This window comes from Prunus mume, linkage group LG6, assembly GCF_029339155.1.
Source record: "Prunus mume cultivar Tortuosa linkage group LG6, ASM2933915v1, whole genome shotgun sequence".
Classification (NCBI taxonomy): domain Eukaryota; kingdom Viridiplantae; phylum Streptophyta; class Magnoliopsida; order Rosales; family Rosaceae; genus Prunus; species Prunus mume.
In genome coordinates, this window is record NC_142703.1 from 1,172,837 (window position 1) to 1,191,414 (window position 18,578).

At 37.7% G+C, this 18,578-nt stretch overlaps 1 pseudogene; it reads right to left on the reverse strand.

Annotated features, from left to right (window-relative positions):
* Positions 1–15,090: 15,090 nt before the first annotated feature.
* LOC148915763 (pentatricopeptide repeat-containing protein At3g13880 pseudogene) lies at positions 15,091–17,123 on the reverse strand (annotated as a pseudogene).
* Between the last annotated feature and the right edge of the window lie 1,455 nt (positions 17,124–18,578).

The window sequence follows — 18,578 nt, forward strand, 5'->3', positions numbered from 1 at the left end:
ATCAAGGTTATGTTACGTGATGGTAAATTTCAGTTTTGTGAAAAAGTCACAGGTACATCCATTTCCAAATGTCATGTTGCTTCTTTTCATTAAGGTTCTTAGGATTGGATAATCGATAGTGGTGCCGCTGACCACATAACATCATCACTTGATCTCTTGCATACATCGGCATCACATCCTTCTTCTGTCGAGTTGCCAAATGGATCATGTGTTGATATCATTTCTACTAGTTCCTTGAAAATTAATTCTAACCTTGTTATTAAAGATATCCTTTATGTTCCCTCCTTCAATGTCAATTTGCTTTCAGTGAGTAAGATAACCCGTGACCTTCATTGCACTGTTATTTTCCACCCAGGATTTTGTATTCTACAGGTCTTGACAACGAAGAAGGTGATTGGCTTGGGAAAGGAGCATAATGGCCTATATTATCTTACCAAGCCCACGGATATGGTATTCCCTTCAATTTCTTTGAGTTCTATTTCTACGCTTGCACCCTTTGATTTGATACATTATGATATATGGGGACCTCATCGCATTAATTCACATTTTGGTGTTCGTTATTTTTTAACCATCGTGGATGATTTTTCTCGTCACACATGGGTTCATCTTATGCAATTTAAATATGAAACACAGGGCCTATTAAAATCATTCTTTGCTTTCGTGCGAAAACAATTCCAATGTCATGTTAAACAGGTTCGTTTCGATAATGGAAGTGAATTTACTTCCATGTGTCCTTTCTTTAATGATTTGGGCATCATTTTCCAGCATTCTTGTCCTTCTACACCCCCAACAAAATGGTGTCATTGAGCACAAACACCACCACCTCCTTAATGTCGCACGAGCCTTACGTTTTCAAGCACACCTTCCCTTAAAATTTTGAGGGGAAAACATTCAAACTGCTGCATATATTATCAACCGTTTACCAACCCTTTTGCTTTCCAAAAGTATATGAAATGCTCCATAAATAGGTACCCCAATATCACCACTTAAGAGTCTTTGGTTGCTTATGCTATGCCATCAATACCAAACCTTCTTCAAAGCTTGACATATTTGTTGGGTATCCATTGGGTCAAAAAGCCTATAAACTATATGACCTTCAAACTCAGACATTATTCTCTAGCCAAGATGTCGTTTTTCATGAACAAAATTTTCCATTTTCTACCTTGCCTTGTGACACCCAACTTGATCATTTTGAACATCTATGTGTAACTTTGCCTATTCACGATGTCATTACTTCCCACTCTACACCAATACCAGCACTAGACACCCTAAGTCATACACAACCTAAAACACTGCCACCTACACGTATTGGCCCACCATATGAAACACCATCACCTACATACATTGACACACCACCTATTACTCAACTTGAACTAAACATATCACCTCAATCCAACGAATCTGACCAACATGACAGATCCTTATCCACTCCCACTCCTCTTGTTGCACCATGTCGTAGCCAAAGAGACCTCTAACCACCATCATGGCTCCAAGATTATCAATGCTCCCGGGTTAGTGACAAAGAGACCTCTAACCACCATCATGGCTCCAAGATTATCAATGCTCCCGGGTTAGTGACAAAAGGATATACTCAAATAGAGGGCCTCGATTATACAGAGACATTTGCTCCAGTTGCAAAACTTGTCACTGTCAAATGTTTGCTTTCCATTGCCGTTGTTCGTGGCTGGTTCCTTCACCAACTAGATGTGCAAAATGCTTTCCTCTATAGTGATTTGGATAAGGAAATTTATATGCTGCCTCCTCATGGTTTTCGTCGATAGGGGCGAATATGGTGTGTTAACTCAACAAGTCATTGTATGGGCTCAAGCAGGCATCTCGTAATTGGTTCTATAAATTTTCTACTGCTATTCAGAGTGCTGGTTATACCCAATCAAAGGCAGATTATTCCTTATTTACTTGTGTATATGGTGAATCATTTACATCAGTATTGATTTATGTTGATGACATGATAATTACAGGAAATGATGACAAAGCCATACAAGACCTTAAAAAGTTTCTTCACACCAGTTTTCAAATCAAGGACTTAGGAAATCTCAAGTATTTTCTTGGAGTGGAAGTTGCCCGTTCAAAGAAAGGCGTTTCCATTTCTCAACGAAAATATACAATAGATATTCTTGAAGATGTCGGCTACTTGGTGCAAAACTTGTCAACTTTCCAATGGAACAGAACTTGAAATTGACTCCAACTGACGGTGAATTGCTCAAGAATCCTTCACAATATAGGCGACTTGTTGGGCGTCTAATATACCTTACCATCACAAGGCCAGACATTGCCTACTCAGTGCACATTCTTAGTCAATTTATGTAGCAACCAAGGAAGCTGCATCTAGAGGCATCTCATTGTGTCTTACGTTATTTAAAGAAGGCAACATGCTAGGGTATTTTGTTTCCCACATAGAGTTCATTACAACTAAGGGGTTATTGCGACGCTGATTGGGCTGGGTGTCCTACCATAATAAGGTCAGTCACAGGTTTTTGCATATTCCTTGGTGATGCACTTACATTTTGGAAGAACAAGAAACAAACTATTGTGTAATGTTCATCAGCAGAGGCAAAGTATAGATCTATGGCCTCTATAACTTGCAAGTTGGTATGGTTGAAATATCTTTTGAAAGACTTGCAAAGTAAGCATGAACAACCAGCAACCTTGTTCTGTGATAACCAAGCTACCTTACACATAGCGGCAAATCCCGTATTCCAGCAACCTTGAGTTAGATTGCCATACCGTGCATCAAAGGATCCAATCAGGTCTTATTGCAACTACTCATGTACCTTCTGCCCATTAAATTGCAGATATATTCACAAAAACTCTTGGGAGTGTACTGTTCCATCACCATCTACGCAAGTTAGGAGCTTTGGATATCCATGCTCCAACTTGAGGGGGCATATTGAGAAACATCAAATCTCTTTAGTCACGTTTATGTCAAGCCATAATTGTAGGATCTGCTCTTATGCAATCTTTCCAGTATTCTGATTGTAATCAATTGCAAGACTTTAGGCACAAGTTTAGTTAACTTTACTTGTATAGCTTTTCTGAAACGACCCGACCCAAATTCCACTTTGAAATCCGGGCGAATCCCGCTTTAAATCGACACCGTATCGTGGATCGTAAATGACCAAAATGCCCCGAAGCGATAACACAAACTCGGGGCCTATCTCGGCTACGCCGTAATCGTAGGTCGCCTACGCACTTTCTCGAGGGATCAAGCCACACGTAGTTCTTTCACCGCCTCGACTGTAATTGGTTCAATTATCCGTAAAACATACTCTAGGGTTGACGCTTTGAGTATCCAGACTCCGTTTTACGATCCATCAAACACTATACGATCCTGGAATTACCTAGATCAACATACCTGAAAATTGTTACGATCCAACGGTGCAAAACTAGTGAACCCGAAATCACACACTAGGCGAGATCCGTTCGGGGTTCAAACGGTATCCGAATTAAGATCCGCGAAATCCTATGCGCTCGTGAGGACTAGGAGATCACTTTAGAACTGACTGTGGTCCCCACCCTGCTGCCCACGCGCCGCCACACGCTGGCGTGGTGCCTAAAGCGATAACGCCGCCGAAAAATCTCAACATCTCGGTTCAAGACTCTATCCTAAGTAAAACACCCTATTTGGAACCACTTTTGTTCTTGGACCAACCCCAAAAAGTGGCCGGAAATGGCCGAACAGTGACTGAAACTGGTGAAACCTAGCTCGTAAATCGAGCTATCTAGGGTGAAAATTTCTGAAATCCTACCCAACCAGCAGCTAGAGCACGAAAAATAGCTAGAAAACCATACCTCACTCGTCTGAAACGATGTCCGAGGAGGGAGAACGAGCCCCACGAAATTCACAAAACTGTCCAAACCACCCTGTTTCGTGGCGGTTTCCGCTACCACGACGGCAGATCGAGACTGAGATGAGCTGGGACTGGAAGAGCAAAGTGTGGTGGTTCTAACGTGACCGGTCTTGCCTGAATCGGTGACCGGAGGTGGGAGAAATCGCCCGGGAAGCTGGCTGGTCGAGTTTCTCCGAAACCCAGAAATTTCTGGGTTTATATAAACTGAAGTTTGAAATATTTACGGCTATGCCACTGAACTTCTTTTGATCGTAACTCCTTCGTTACAACTCCGATTTGAGCCCGTTACATGTCTACAAACTCGTTTCGTCGCGCTCTACGCAACGGTACAACTAAAATCCCCAAATTCCTTCCCTGTCAAAAAGTCAACTTTTAAAGTAATAAAATATTCTAGGGGTATTTTTGTCTTTTTCTCAAATAAATTAATAATTAAATATTAATTTTAGGATTGCGTTATTACAATCTACCCCCCTTAAAAAAAATTTCGTCCTCGAAATTTACTTACCCATCACTCAAAAGGTGAGGGTACTAAGCTGCATCTACTTCTGATTCTCAAGTCTGTTCTTTTGAAACTGCACTCACCAATTGCATCTCAATAACTGTAACTATAAGACAATCAATAAAATCTGGAGGTCACACATTTATGTCTGAATACCTGAGGTGGCTTAAGGGAATATAAAGCTCAAAAGATCCGATAAATAATCAATCTGATAAATTTAAAACTATGTCGCCTCGACTCTAAGATTTAGCTAAAATCCTTTTCCTCTCGAGTGTCACACTGGCTAATCTGGGTGTAAAAGACTAGTTTACCTTTTTAACTGAATTTAAATAAAATTTTAATGTGACTTCTACCAAAAATTGTAGTCTCCAGAATCGAACATTTCCCAAAAAATTTCTACCTGTAAAACAAGTATATATGTTTAAATATATATCTATATCACAACTGCCAGCATGTATCGAATTATATCCAAAAGGAATCAAGGATCATAACACTCAAGCCTCAGGTTGCAACAATTCAAATAAATGAACTTGCTCATAAAATTCATCTCAACCTTCAGATCAAACATAAACTCTGGTAATCTCATTCAACAGCCTGTAACTTAAAATATTTAAAAGCATATAATAAGATACTGAACTCATGCATTCCTGCTTATACAAACTTACTAAGCAATACTCTTGCTGAAAAAAACAATGAATATATAATTCATCCCGCTTTGTAATCCTTTGGACTTGGGAGACATTTGTCAACTCGATCCGCATATCCGCTCCACGGTCCGGATAATCGTAAGACTCGGGGCAAAATATGCTAGAAGTACTGGAACTGCTTAATACCATATCCAATAATAACAATTACATCAACAATTTAAATAACATAAAATAAGATAAATTAAAGCAATCTGGATGAAAATAAAATAAAATAAACAAACTTTGAATAAACTTGCATCGAACTCATTTAAAATTCATAAGTAATCATGTGTGGGTATATGTATGTATATATATATATAGATGTAATGCTTAAGAAAATAATGATAATCTGTATAAAATCCTCTCCACCTAGGCGCACTCATAGCCGATCCACACCTCGATATCCATCAATTCCCGATAATCACAATTTCCTGGCAGTCTCGAGGATACAAAATCAACCCGAGCCGCAATCGATAATCGCAATTCCTCGGCAGGTCTCTGACACAAAGTCAACCCGAGCCGCAATCGGGGACTCGGGGACCGTAGTCACCGATCCGCAGCCGCGTGTCTCTGAGACAACCTCTCAATCCGAAGCCGAACTCGCACCACACGGCCAAAGCGCCCCGAACTCGTGGGGCAAAATAATCGATCAGACAGCACCACACGCTTCAAAGCGCCCCGAACTCGTGGGGCAAAATAACGCCTCAAGGCAAGGGGTACCCTCACAGTGGGTTTGAAAACCATAATCTGCTATTTTCACAACTTCCAATAAATTGGTGTTCAACTGAGCTTAAAATATATTCATATATACATAATTATATACACATATTTATATATATCAAAATCTGATGAAAACCAAAAATTAAATTTCTTCCTTTTCAACCCCTGAATATGTGCATCAACTACTTAGCTAGTTGGTTAACCACCTTACTCTCCGCTGAGCATATAATTCCAATAATAAATTTATACCCTTACAACACAATTAATCATAACAACAAATATAGATAATTAAATACTGATCTTGCTAAACCTCAGTTCTCGACATATAAGCATATAATAACATGTATAACAAGTTTCTCAAATGAAAACCTTAACAAATTTTTCAAATCCTTCAATATCTGTTTTCTCCATCACACCAATGCAATAAATAAAATAACAATATAAAATAACAATTGAAATAGCAATTGGAATAAAACAACCTAATAATTGTCCAGCAATTCGAAAATACGGATGCACATGTAATGCAGTGTCTGAAGTTAACCTAATGCTCGATACTAATTGAAACGACCACCCAAATTCCACTTTGAAATCCGCCAATCCCGCTTAAACCGACACCGTATCATGGATCGTAAATGACCAAAATGCCCCGAAGCGATAACACAAACTCGGGCCCTATCTCGTGGCTGCGCTCGTAATCGAGGCTGCCTACGCATTCTTCGAGGATCAAGCCACACGTAGTTCTTTCACCGCCTCGACTGCAATTGGTTCAATTATCCGTAAAACATACTCTAGGTTGACGCTGAGTATCCGGGACTCCTTACGATCCATCAAACACTATACGATCCTGGAATTACCTAGATCAACATACCTGAAAATTGTTACGATCCAACGGTGCAAAACTAGTGAACCCGGAAATCACACACTAGGCGAGATCCGTTCGGGTTCAAACGGTATCCGAATTAAGATCCGCGAAATCCTATGCGCTCGTGAGGACTAGGAGATCACTCTAGAACTGACTGTGGTCCCCACCCTGCTGCCCACGCGCCGCCACACGCGCTGGCAGCGCGTGGTGCCTAAAGCGATAACGCCTCGCCGGAAAATCTCAACATCTCGGTTCAAGACTCCTATCCTAGGTAAAACACCCTATTTGGAACCACTTTTGTTCTTGGACCAACCCCAAAAAGTGGCCGGAAATGGCCGGAACAGTGACTCGAAAACCGGCTGAAACCTAGCTCGTAAATCGAGCTATCTACGCTGAAAATTTCTGAAATCCTACCCAACCAGCAGCTAGAGCACGAAAAATAGCTAGAAAACCATACCTCACTCGTCTGAAACGATGGCCGGAGGAGGGAGAACGAGCTCCACGAAATTCCGTCAAAAACTGTCCAAACCACCCTGTTTCGTGGCGGTTTCCGGCTACCACGACGGCAGATCGAGACTGAGATGGGCTGGGACTGGAAGAGCAAAGTGTGGTGGTTCTAACGTGACCGGTCTTGCCTGAATCGGTGACCGGAGGTGGGAGAAATCGCCCCGGGAAGCTGGCTGGTCGAGCTCTCCGAAACCCAGAAATTTCTGGGTTTATATAAACTGAAGTTTGAAATATTTACGGTTATGCCACTGAACTTTTGATCGTAACTCCTTCGTTACAACTCCGATTTGAGCCCGTTACATGTCTACAAACTCGTTTCGTCGCGCTCTACGCAACGGTACAACTAAAATCCCCAAATTCCTTCCCGGTCAAAAAGTCAACTTTTAAACTAATAAAATATTCTAGGGGTATTTTTGTCTTTTTCTCAAATAAATTAATAATTAAATATTAATTTTAGCACAAGTTTGGGTTATTACTTGTATATTTTCCTTTCTTGTATTTAAGATTTGTATGTGCTTGCTAAAATATCAATGAAAACACAAGAGAAATTTATCTGCAAGTTCTTCCCTTTTACCAATTTTAATAGTATTGGCCATAATTTCCAATCGAAAATATGGCGAAATCTCGAGTTATTGACGGCTGTGAAGGGAGGGGTGTGTAGAGGAGGAAGAGGATAGTGTTTTGTGGGCAATGGTGTCGTCCATCGTTCAATGACGGCAAGATCGTTGACTGGAACTCGAACAATCACTGTTGGGAGAAGAGCGAGAACTCGGGAGAAAAGAGATAAGAAGCTTATTGGGTTTTAAAAATTTGACTTCTCCAACATTACAATTATGCCACTGCAGTTCTTGAGACATAAATAACTCTCTGGTTAGAAAAATTTCAAAACAAGTCCCCCAAAAATAACTTTTGGAAACCCAATAACTTGAGGATTAATTAGTCGAAGTCGAAATTGTGTGTACATACCTTAAACAGCCTATGAGTTCAAGGAGTTTATCACTCAATGGTGGGAGCAAGCAACTGGTGATGCGTTGAAGAAATCTTGCTATTTAATTGAGCCTATAAAACAATGGAATACTACTGTTTTTGGGCATCTTCGATAGAAAACTATAATTTTAGCCAAGCTAGTTGGAATGTCGGAAGCTTTGTGTATAGGGCCAAATATGGCTTTGAGCAATCTTGAAGATGTTCTGATTGGGGAGTACAATGGCATTCTTGATCAAGAAGCTTTATTATGGCAACAAAAGTCTAGATTGAAATGGTTGCAAGAAGGGGATAGAAATACCAAATTTTTTCATATGACTACAATTATTAGGCGAAGGCACAATAAGATTGAGAGATGGAAGAATTGTGATGGGGTTATGGTGGAAGATGTTGATGGTCTTAAAGAGCTAGCAATCACAATCTATTTCTCTTAATTCCACTCAAGATATACCCAACCTTTATCCTTCTATTCAGGATGCTGCTCTGAACTATCTGGTTAAGAGTGTTGAGTTGTTTGAAATTAATGAGAGTTTGTTTAAAATTGGAGATTAGGGCACAGGTGTGGATGGGTTCCCTACCTCCTTTTATCAGAATAATTGGGCTCTCTGTGCTAATGAAATCTTCGTCATGGTTCATAAGGCTTTTCATGAATTTTCTGTCCCTGAGTAACTCCATGATAACCTAATCACTTTGATCCCCAAGGTTGAGAACCCCCACTCCATGATGCAATTCAGACCCATCAGTCTTTGTTGCACTCTTTATAAGGTAATTTCTAAATTATCGGTTGCTCGATTAAGGCCTATTTTGCCTAAAATCATCAGTCCTAATCAGGTTAGTTTCATCTCTGGAAGATAAATCATAGATAACATCCTCATTGCTCAGGAATTGATGCATAAGTTCAAATGTTCTAAGGGTAAGAAGGGCTTTATTGCCTGGAAATTGATCTATCTAAAGCCTATGATAGATTAAATTGGAAGTTTATTGAAAAGGTCTTGGGTGAAATTGGCATGCCCAGTAACTTCATTCAGTTGGTTATGAGTTGTGTTTCTTCTGTCAGATATCAAGTTTGTGTTAATGGCGAGCTCTCTCAACCTTTTATTCGACAAGGAGATCCCCTATCTCCCTACCTCTTTGTGGTTTGCATTGAAAAGCTATCTCATATCATCTTTGATGCTATCAATAGGGGGAAATGAAAACCTGTTAAGTCCTCCCAAACTGATCATGCTGTATCGCATTTTTTTTTTGCCGATGACTTAATCCTTTTCGCTGAATCTAGTACGCAACAAGCTAGGGTGATGAAAGGGTGCTTGGATTTATTTTGTCAAGCCTCTGGTCAAACTATCAATTTTGACAAGTTTGCTGTATTTTGTTCTCCTAATACCAGCAGGGCGTTAGCTTAATATATTAGTTTCATTTGTGGCTCTCCTTCAACATACAACCTAGGAAAATACTTGGGGATGCCTATCTTGCACTCTAGGGTAACTCGATCCACTTATAGCAGTTTGCTTAGTAAGGTTCACTGCAAGCTTGCCAATTGGAAAAGTAAGTTGCTTTCTTCGGCTGGGAGGGCAACTCTAATCCATGCTGTCACATATGCTATTCCCATATATTCTATGTAAACCACAAAATTACCTGTTAGTATTTGTGAAGATTTGGATAGGTTAAATAGAAATTTCTTTGGGAAGGAAGTGACAGGAAGAAGAAAGTCCACCTCTGCCAATGGAATCTACTGTATAGACCTAAAAACAAAGGTGGTTGGATTTCAATGAGGCTAGGGACATGAATTAGGCTTTGTTGGCTAAAATCGGTTGGAGGATGCACAACAAAGATAATGGCTTATGGGCTCAGATTTTTGAAAAGAAATACCTCAAAGGTTTCTCTATTCAAAGGTTACTCTATTATTGATCCTAATATGAAAACAAGACATTTGTGCTCTCAACTTGGAACAATATTCTTTTTGGAGCTGAACTACTTGCAAAGGGAATGACTTGAAGGGTAGGAAATGTGATTTGGCCAAATTTTGGACAGATAAATGGTTATTTGATACACCTCTAATGCAACATAATGGGGTGTTGAATATCCAAGAATTGAATTGTAGCGTTGACAGCTTTTTTAGGAATGGTTGGTGGAATTGGACTAACTGAGGAATGCTCTTATTGAAGATTTGGTTCAAAAGATCATTGTTGTTCATGTTGGATTTGGGAACTCTGTACATGATGCTCAAATATGGGGTTTGTCTTCAAATGGCTTATTCTCTATTAAATATGCATACTCTATTTTTTATTTATTTATAGAGAATTGGGAGATGTTGATCCTTTTTGGAAGGACTATGGAGAATGAAAATCCCTCCCAAAATTCATATCTTCATTTGGCTGGCTTATCAAGGTAAAATCTTGTCCAATGGGCAAAGAACCAAGATGAATCTAAACTTCTTGTCTTCTTTGTGGTTGGCAAACTGAATATGTTATTCATATTCTTAAGGACTGTCCCAGGGCTATGATGGTATGGAATTCTGTTTTAAATTTACATTCTTCGCCTCACTTATTCATATCTAAGCTTACCTTGGTTCTTAGGCAATCTACTCTCTAAGGTTAAAGGCCCTGATGGTATTGGTTGGAATATTATTTTTACTATTACTTATTGGTATATCTGGAATTGGCATAACAAGCAGATTTTTAACGTTGAAGTGGTTTTGCCTTTTAGTCCTAGGAAAACCATCTTTACTGCGGTTGTTGAGTGGGTTAAAGCCGCTAATGGCTTTGGCAAGAAACCTGATAGAGTACATGTTTTTTTAGCTTGGGAACCTCCTACAATTGGCCAACTTAAGCCGAATGTGGATGGTTCTATAAGGGCTGCCACTAATATTATTGGAGCATGAGGTGTTATTTGAGACTCCTCAGGTGACTAGATTGCTAGTTTTGCTGTGAATTTGGGCCAAGGTCATATCCTAGAGGCTGAGGTTTATGGACTATATTTTGGTCTAAAGCTTGCTGTTGAGAAAGGTATCACTAATCTTGCTATTGAATTGGATGTTGTTGTTGTTGTCTCACTTGTTCAACAAATCAATTCATTGCAATGCCATCCTCTTGTTGCTTTGGTGCATAGTTGTTGTGATCTCATAAGACAAATTAGAAATTGTCACATTGTCCACATTTACAGGGAAAGGAATTGTGTTGCGGATTGTTTGGCAAACTGGAGTTATAATATGGAATTGGGACTTTGCTTCTTTGATGAGGCTCCTGTCTGGGTTAGCTCTCTTGGACGACTTACTTGGTCTTGCTAGGCCTCGACTCATGTGTGGTGTTTAGTTGTTGTCTTCTGGGGGTTCCCCCTATTTCACCAAAAAAAATTAACAGTAATAAAGATGCCTACAAGGTGCAAAGTCTTCATAAATTTAACATAATGCTATGATACCAAGTTGATAGAACCTCTCCCAAATCCCCCTTTGAATTCATGATGAACCATGTGTTGGCGAGTTCTTACCTAGTTTGGTTTTTGATTACTTACCTATTTATTTAGTCCTATTGTATGTAGATTTATTTCCTATAGTAGTTTGGATTTATTTCCTATGTTATTTAGGGTTAACACATCTTTATATTTCTTTATAAATACCTCAATATTGGAGAAGAATACATATATGAGTATATCTGAATATAACTGAATATTTGCCATACTTTGTTTGACACCCTATGCATGTCCGACACCTCACAAGTATCGGGCCCACTTTACCAAAATGCTCTTAACCCTAATTCTAAAACCACCAATAGTAATGGCTTATGCCGAAAAGCCGACAGAGTCTACTATGTTTTTAACTCAAATCTGAAATCCACATGCAGAAATAATTCATAATCCCAAACGTTCAGTACACACAAGGTAAGGGCACACAAACTTCTTTACTAGCCTCAGGCCCTTTATACAACCTACTTATGCATCATCAGAGCAATTCTATTTAAATTTAGTTTACAAAAGATTAGAAAATTCAAAAAAAGTAACTAAACCCTACAAAGGTGGAAATATGGACCAAGAAAGACGATTACCTTGACATGGCACCCTTGACCTTGTCTTTCTAGTCCTGGGAGGCAAAATAAGAAAATGTGTGTTTCATCCCGATACGGAAATAAGGAATATTCCCAAATCAAGGTGCTTGAATTGAAGGAAATAAAATAAAATGACTGAAAAGTTGGTTAAAATATATTTCCCTTATAAAAATAATAATAATCTTACACGGTTACAAGATATAAATAAACTTTATCCCTCTCAACTAATCAAACTTCTCCAATTTAGTCCTTGTCTTTGCCCACTAATTGATCTGAAAAACAAAATAGGTGTGGGATGAGCAAACCACCACTTTGTGAGTAGGTTATGTAATATCCCAGTCAAGCAATGCCATTTTACTCACTTTAGAAAATATAATGAAAAGATATACAATTCAAATCTTATCACATCATTACTTCATATCTTGATTATCCTTCACAAATTGTACCCAGCCCTTATCGGCCTCACTGCCATATGTCCTAGTCTGGTACATTTAACCTTCAAATATCCCATAATTGAAGTTCTTATGTTCTCTAAATCGTACATACTTCACAAGAATTCCAAATAATATATATTGAGTGAAATATTGTACAAATTAGACATGCTTGACTTGAAAATATAGAGAAATTTGTAAATAGAACAAATCCATGATAATCCATTATTTTCACATTTATCACAAAATAAGAACTTTTAGAACACATTACATAATGCACTCACCATGATGTTGAGAGTGTTTGTCCCACATTGAAAAGTTAAGGGACCAAGCTTGGGTTTATAAGAAGTTGGGCTACTCTCCCCATTGCCAATTGGTTTTGGGGTGGAACCTCAACTTCCTTCATGATATCAGAGTGAGGTTGCCCACATGTGGATGAAGGAAGTTGAGGTTCCACCCCAAAACCAATTGGCAATGGGGGGAGTAGCCCAACTCCTTATAAACCCAGACTTGGTCCCTTAACTTTTCAATGTGGGACAAACACTCTCAACACATGATACATACGAAATATTGCAAGACAAATACACATGTTCTTCATCTTGTTTCTCTTCTCTCTCTCTCTCTCTCTCTCTCTCTCTAACACTACTTCATGGTAGAAATATATTCTAAAGATTGCTCGTTCGGGCGATTGCACCATTTTCTTCGAATGAATGAGTTGTGTTGGTTGAAGTTAGGAATGATGATACTTATAGGAGAGGCTACGGATTCAAACAAATAATATATATATATATAATATTCTAAACCACCAGAAGATAAGATAGAAAACTAAGGAAATAATGTGACTCATCCCCCTTTGCCCAATAGTACCACAACACCACTTGTTACTAGCATGCAAGTTGGCATGGCAATGATGATTTGATTTAGAGCGATTATAAATAAATAATTAATATGTAATATGAATATTTCTTTAAAATATTAATATATATATATAGTTTTTTTTAAAGGTTCTCACAATGTAAGTGGACAAAAATAAAGTTCTCGAAAATAGTATACAAAACATACTAACACCTCTATTTTTAAAACCTTTGAAAACCACCTGAAAATCTTTGTATATATTCATACAAAAACAGGATGATATATATATTGTGCTCATAAACAACATAAATGCGATAATTAGTGATAAAATAGTAGGTGAAACCCAGAAATCAAGTAATGAACAAAGAAAACTATAATAAAAAGGTAACCTTTCCACATCAACCGTTAACAAATATCACTCACAGGAGCACGAAACATAACCCTTTAGCTTAACACAATTCATCTCAAAATAGGATATATATATATATATATATAATTCTCTTCCATTGAGGGATCCCTCAAATTATTTTATTTGAGGGACACTCTTTAAGGTACCCTACTTATATTTTTAAACAATCCGAACAATTTATTTTTCAAGTCTTCATTCATAGATCAACCTTGCAAAAAATCAGACAAATTTAAATCATTAAGGCATCTAATTGAGACCAACAAAATCAATGAACATGGTATTTCAAGAAAGTACTTAAATTTCAATAATTTAATTGAATGGTCATGATATCGGATTCAAGTAATTTTTTTTTGGGTAGAGATGGTGTTTGAATGAATATCTACAAAATAGATGGTTTGGATTAGTGATATACAATGTGAAATGGGTCCTACAAGAGTGTTCGACACATTTGGTTGCCAGGATTGTTGCATTTACTTGTTGATATGTTCTTCATGATTTGCAGTTGTTGTGATTGGTTTCCAGCCACCTTATTTATTTTGTCTCCACAGGATTGCCCAGTTTTTCTTGGGTACGCTTAGGTGGAGTGTTACATGGATGCAGCATGGCTTTCAACTTGACACTTTGGTACTTACTATTTTGAGATGGTTTTCTTACATGGTTTTAATAACGTGTGTGTGAAGAACATACCAAGGCACTTGTAGGCAACATGTCCATGGCACTACACATGCAGAACATACCAAGGCACGTGCAAGGAATCCTGTCACTACACATGCTTAACATTTCAGCATGTGAGGCAAATCCTAGCACTACACATGTAGAACATATCAACATGTGAGGCAAATCCTAGCAATCAAAAGCGGAGCAAACTAAGGCCCACAAGGGTCACTGACCCTTCTCAACACTTTGAAACATTTGTATGTTTTATATGTTATATTTGATTTGCATGACTTAATATTACAGATGACCTTTCTCACTTTTAATTAAACTACTTGTATTTGATGTTTTAACTTCCTTACTTTTTCTTACCTTTGTTTTCTAACCCATGCATTTGATTTTCTTTCCAAGTACAATTTTTTTTTCCTTATAATTCTTTACTAATTGAATTTACTTAGTTACCAACTAGATAAAAATCTCTTTTTCTAGCCCTCTCTCTATGTTTATGCCATTGCACCTCTTGGTCATAGTAGTTATTTCCTGGCCCTCCTTGACAAAATTTATGGCTTCGCCATTGCTAGTAACCACACGAGTTGAGCATCCTCGATGCATGTGTGGGCATGTCATATGCACGTAGACTAATCTGAAGGCAACATGGGTAAGATAACCATGTTCGAAGACAATTCAGTATTCCGAAGGCAACTTATATACCTACGGCCCACAAAAAGTAATTGGGTAATATAACCATAATCCGAAGGCAACCGGGAATAGGTACTTAAGTGAGTTTGAAAACCATTTTCCCGATTTAATCTCAAAACCGTATCCTCAATTTCCATCAATTCGAAATCAATGAAACCAACCTTGTCAAGTCATTTCACAAACAAAAAGTTTTCCCCAAATCCTTTCTCAAAACTCAACTCAAAGTCATTAAAAGATCTCATCAACCCATAAAACCACAAGTAAGCATTCAAAGCAAAATTTGAGATAAATATTTACTTGAAAGTTCTCATAAATATTTCTAACATGAACTTGCTTCCTATACTCAAAAGCTTCAATTGACTTACAAGCTCTAAGGCCCTATTTGGTTCATTGGAAAGGAGGCTTGTGGATAGGAAATCAATCGCTTTCCCATGTTTGGTAAGTCCTGCATGGAAAATTGTTGCCTAGCCCGTGGAAAAGTAAGGGGGAAAGTGAAGTCATCCTCCTAACTTGGGTTTTATTTTCCCTCCTCATGGGAAAGTTGGGGAAAATGAGCCAATATTAAATAAACATTTTTCATGACCATTTTGTCCCTATTAACTATTTAGAATTACAATATATCATTAAATGCATTCTTTTTTTTATTTGATTCAATATAGGTATAATTGAAAATTTATACAAACTTTGACAAAATAAAAAATAAAAAAAATTTATACAAACTTTGTTTTCCATTCCTACTCAAAACAAACATGAGAAATGAAATAAAGTGATATTTCCCAGTTACTTTCCCCGCATTACCAAACGTGGGAAATGAATCTTCCATTTCCCATCCCTTGGGAAATGACATGAGAAATAATTTCCTCTTAAATTTGTTCCGTGAACCAAACGGGCCCTAAGTATTATTGAGAAAGTAAATGTTGAGGGCTTGAATCCTAGCCTTTGCATTCGAGACAGAAGATTGAACACTTCGTTTGCGTGCTCATCAGAAAAAGTATTAATTTGGAGGAACCCATCAATTATGGCATTATACATTACAACATTCTGGTAAGGCATTACTTTGAATATTTGTATCGCATCACCTAAGTCACTCATCTTTGCATACATATCAAGCAATGATTTGCCAATAACAACATCCAAGTCCAACCCCAGTTTGACAATATAGTCATGATGTAATTTCCCAAATAGTTCTAAATTATCCAAATTTTTGCAATATGCCTTAAGAGCACTTCTCATAGTATATACATTCAAGTTGAAAATACATTGATGCATTTTCAACAAAGTTCTCAATGTTTCCTCGTTAGCAACAAGTCGAGCATAACTACTAATTAAGGAATTCCATGAGACATCATCCAAGTTATTAGAATTCTCAAATAAAATTTTGGAACGTTCAACCCAACGGCACTTATATTAATAAGAGAATTGGTGAACACAACATTTGAGCCTAACCCACAAAGGACTATTAAGTCATGAACTAGCTTACCCAGCTCAATGTCACCAATTTGACCGCACACACTCAAACCACCCGCATAAATAAACCTATCAAGTTTCAAGCCAACCATCCTTGCCTCATTCAACACACCCATTGACTTATAAATCAAACCCAGCTGGGTATATCCAGAAATCAAGGAGTTATACGAAATGACATTACGCTTAGGCATTTTATCAAACAAATTGCATGTACTTTTCAATTCTTCATACTTTCAATGCATATTAAGAAGATTGTTCAACAAAAATAGATAGGGCTTAAAACAAGTTTTGGCCTTGTGGGCGTGAGCAAGCTTGCCATGGACTAAAGGCCTAGTTTTGGTAGATTATTGGACCTGTTTTTTTATAGGTAACATTATCGAGAGAATAGTGTGGATGGAAAAGTTGAGAACTTTGATGTGAAGGTAGTGTGGTTTGAGGCAACATGGGATGAGAATTATTGGGTTGTCCAAATGTAACGAGAGGCTCATGAAATTCAATGCTGAGTTTGGGGGCTTTTTTTTTTTTACAAATTTATAAATAAACTCAATCCTAGAGTATTTATAAAAAAACTCAAGCACTATTTACATAGCTGAAGTTTGGGGGCTTTTTTTTTTTGCTAGAGCAACATGTTTCTTTCTTATATGCATTGAAGTTTGCGTGCGTTCATCTTTGCTATTGCTCTCGGGTTATGCAGAGCTTTTGGAAGTCTACAATAGTTACGGTTATCGACGACTTAATATCTTCCCACAGCCTATATCAACTCCCCCACTCACACACATAATAGTAAGTTTAATTCATGTACTATTTCTCCAAATACTATTTAGAGCACGTTTGGGAGTGATTTTGAATAGTCCAATAATCAATTCTCTGTAGAATCAGTTCTATATATAATCAATTCTCCATATAATCACTTCGAGTGATTGTGGAGAGAATCACTTCCAAACAAACCCTTAAGGTAATTCTATGTTAAAAGATAAATTATAATATCTTTTTTTTAGTCAAACCGTAAGGAGATTGTATCCATAACTTAGGCCACGAGGGTAATACAAATACAATAACCATAAAGAATAATACAATGACCCACAAAAAGGAGCAAATACCACCTCCCCCCATTGGTGCAGCGTTGAAGGGTTTGGAGATAGGCTAGGATTATTTGGTAGAGAGAATAAATTTAAATTAATTATAATATATTTTTTAGATAAAGAGTAGGAAAAGAAAACAGAGTAAGAGTAGGAATAACTCAGTGGCATGTCAGGTGTCAAAAAATTAAGGCAAGAACAGAGAGGGACAAAGGATGTAAAGTGGGATCTTAGACCTTAGCTAAACTTGTATTTCATTATTACCCTCATATTTCAATTCCCTAACAAACCTCCAAACATTGCATCAAGATGAATTCCAATGGTTATTAAAGGATATCTCCGCACTCGGAGAACCAAAGAAACTTGAGGAATTACCAAAAGAAATAGGAAACTTGGCCAATCTGAGGTCGTTGGATTTGAATTTGAATACAAGAGTTAAGATAATTCCACCCAAAGTAATGTCTAGGTTGTATAGGTTAGACGAACTACGCATCCAAAGTAGTTTTGGAGACTTGGGGAGTAAAGTTGAAGGAGCAGGAGAAGGAATTAATGTTGGCTTTGATGAGTTAACTTGCTTGTCATACTTCATCTTTTTGATAGTTCAAATTTTTGATGCACAATTTATTCCTAAAGATGTTTGGTTCAATCCAAATTGGGAAAAATTCTGCATATTTAGCAAGGGTAAACCAAGACCCTCATACTCGATGAAGGATTTTAGTGATTCAAATTGTCAAGACTCTTGGGGTTTGATACAACAATCAATACCTTGCTAAGTTGGTTTAACAGTATGGTGGTGGAAAGAGCAAGGAAAAAAATTTAC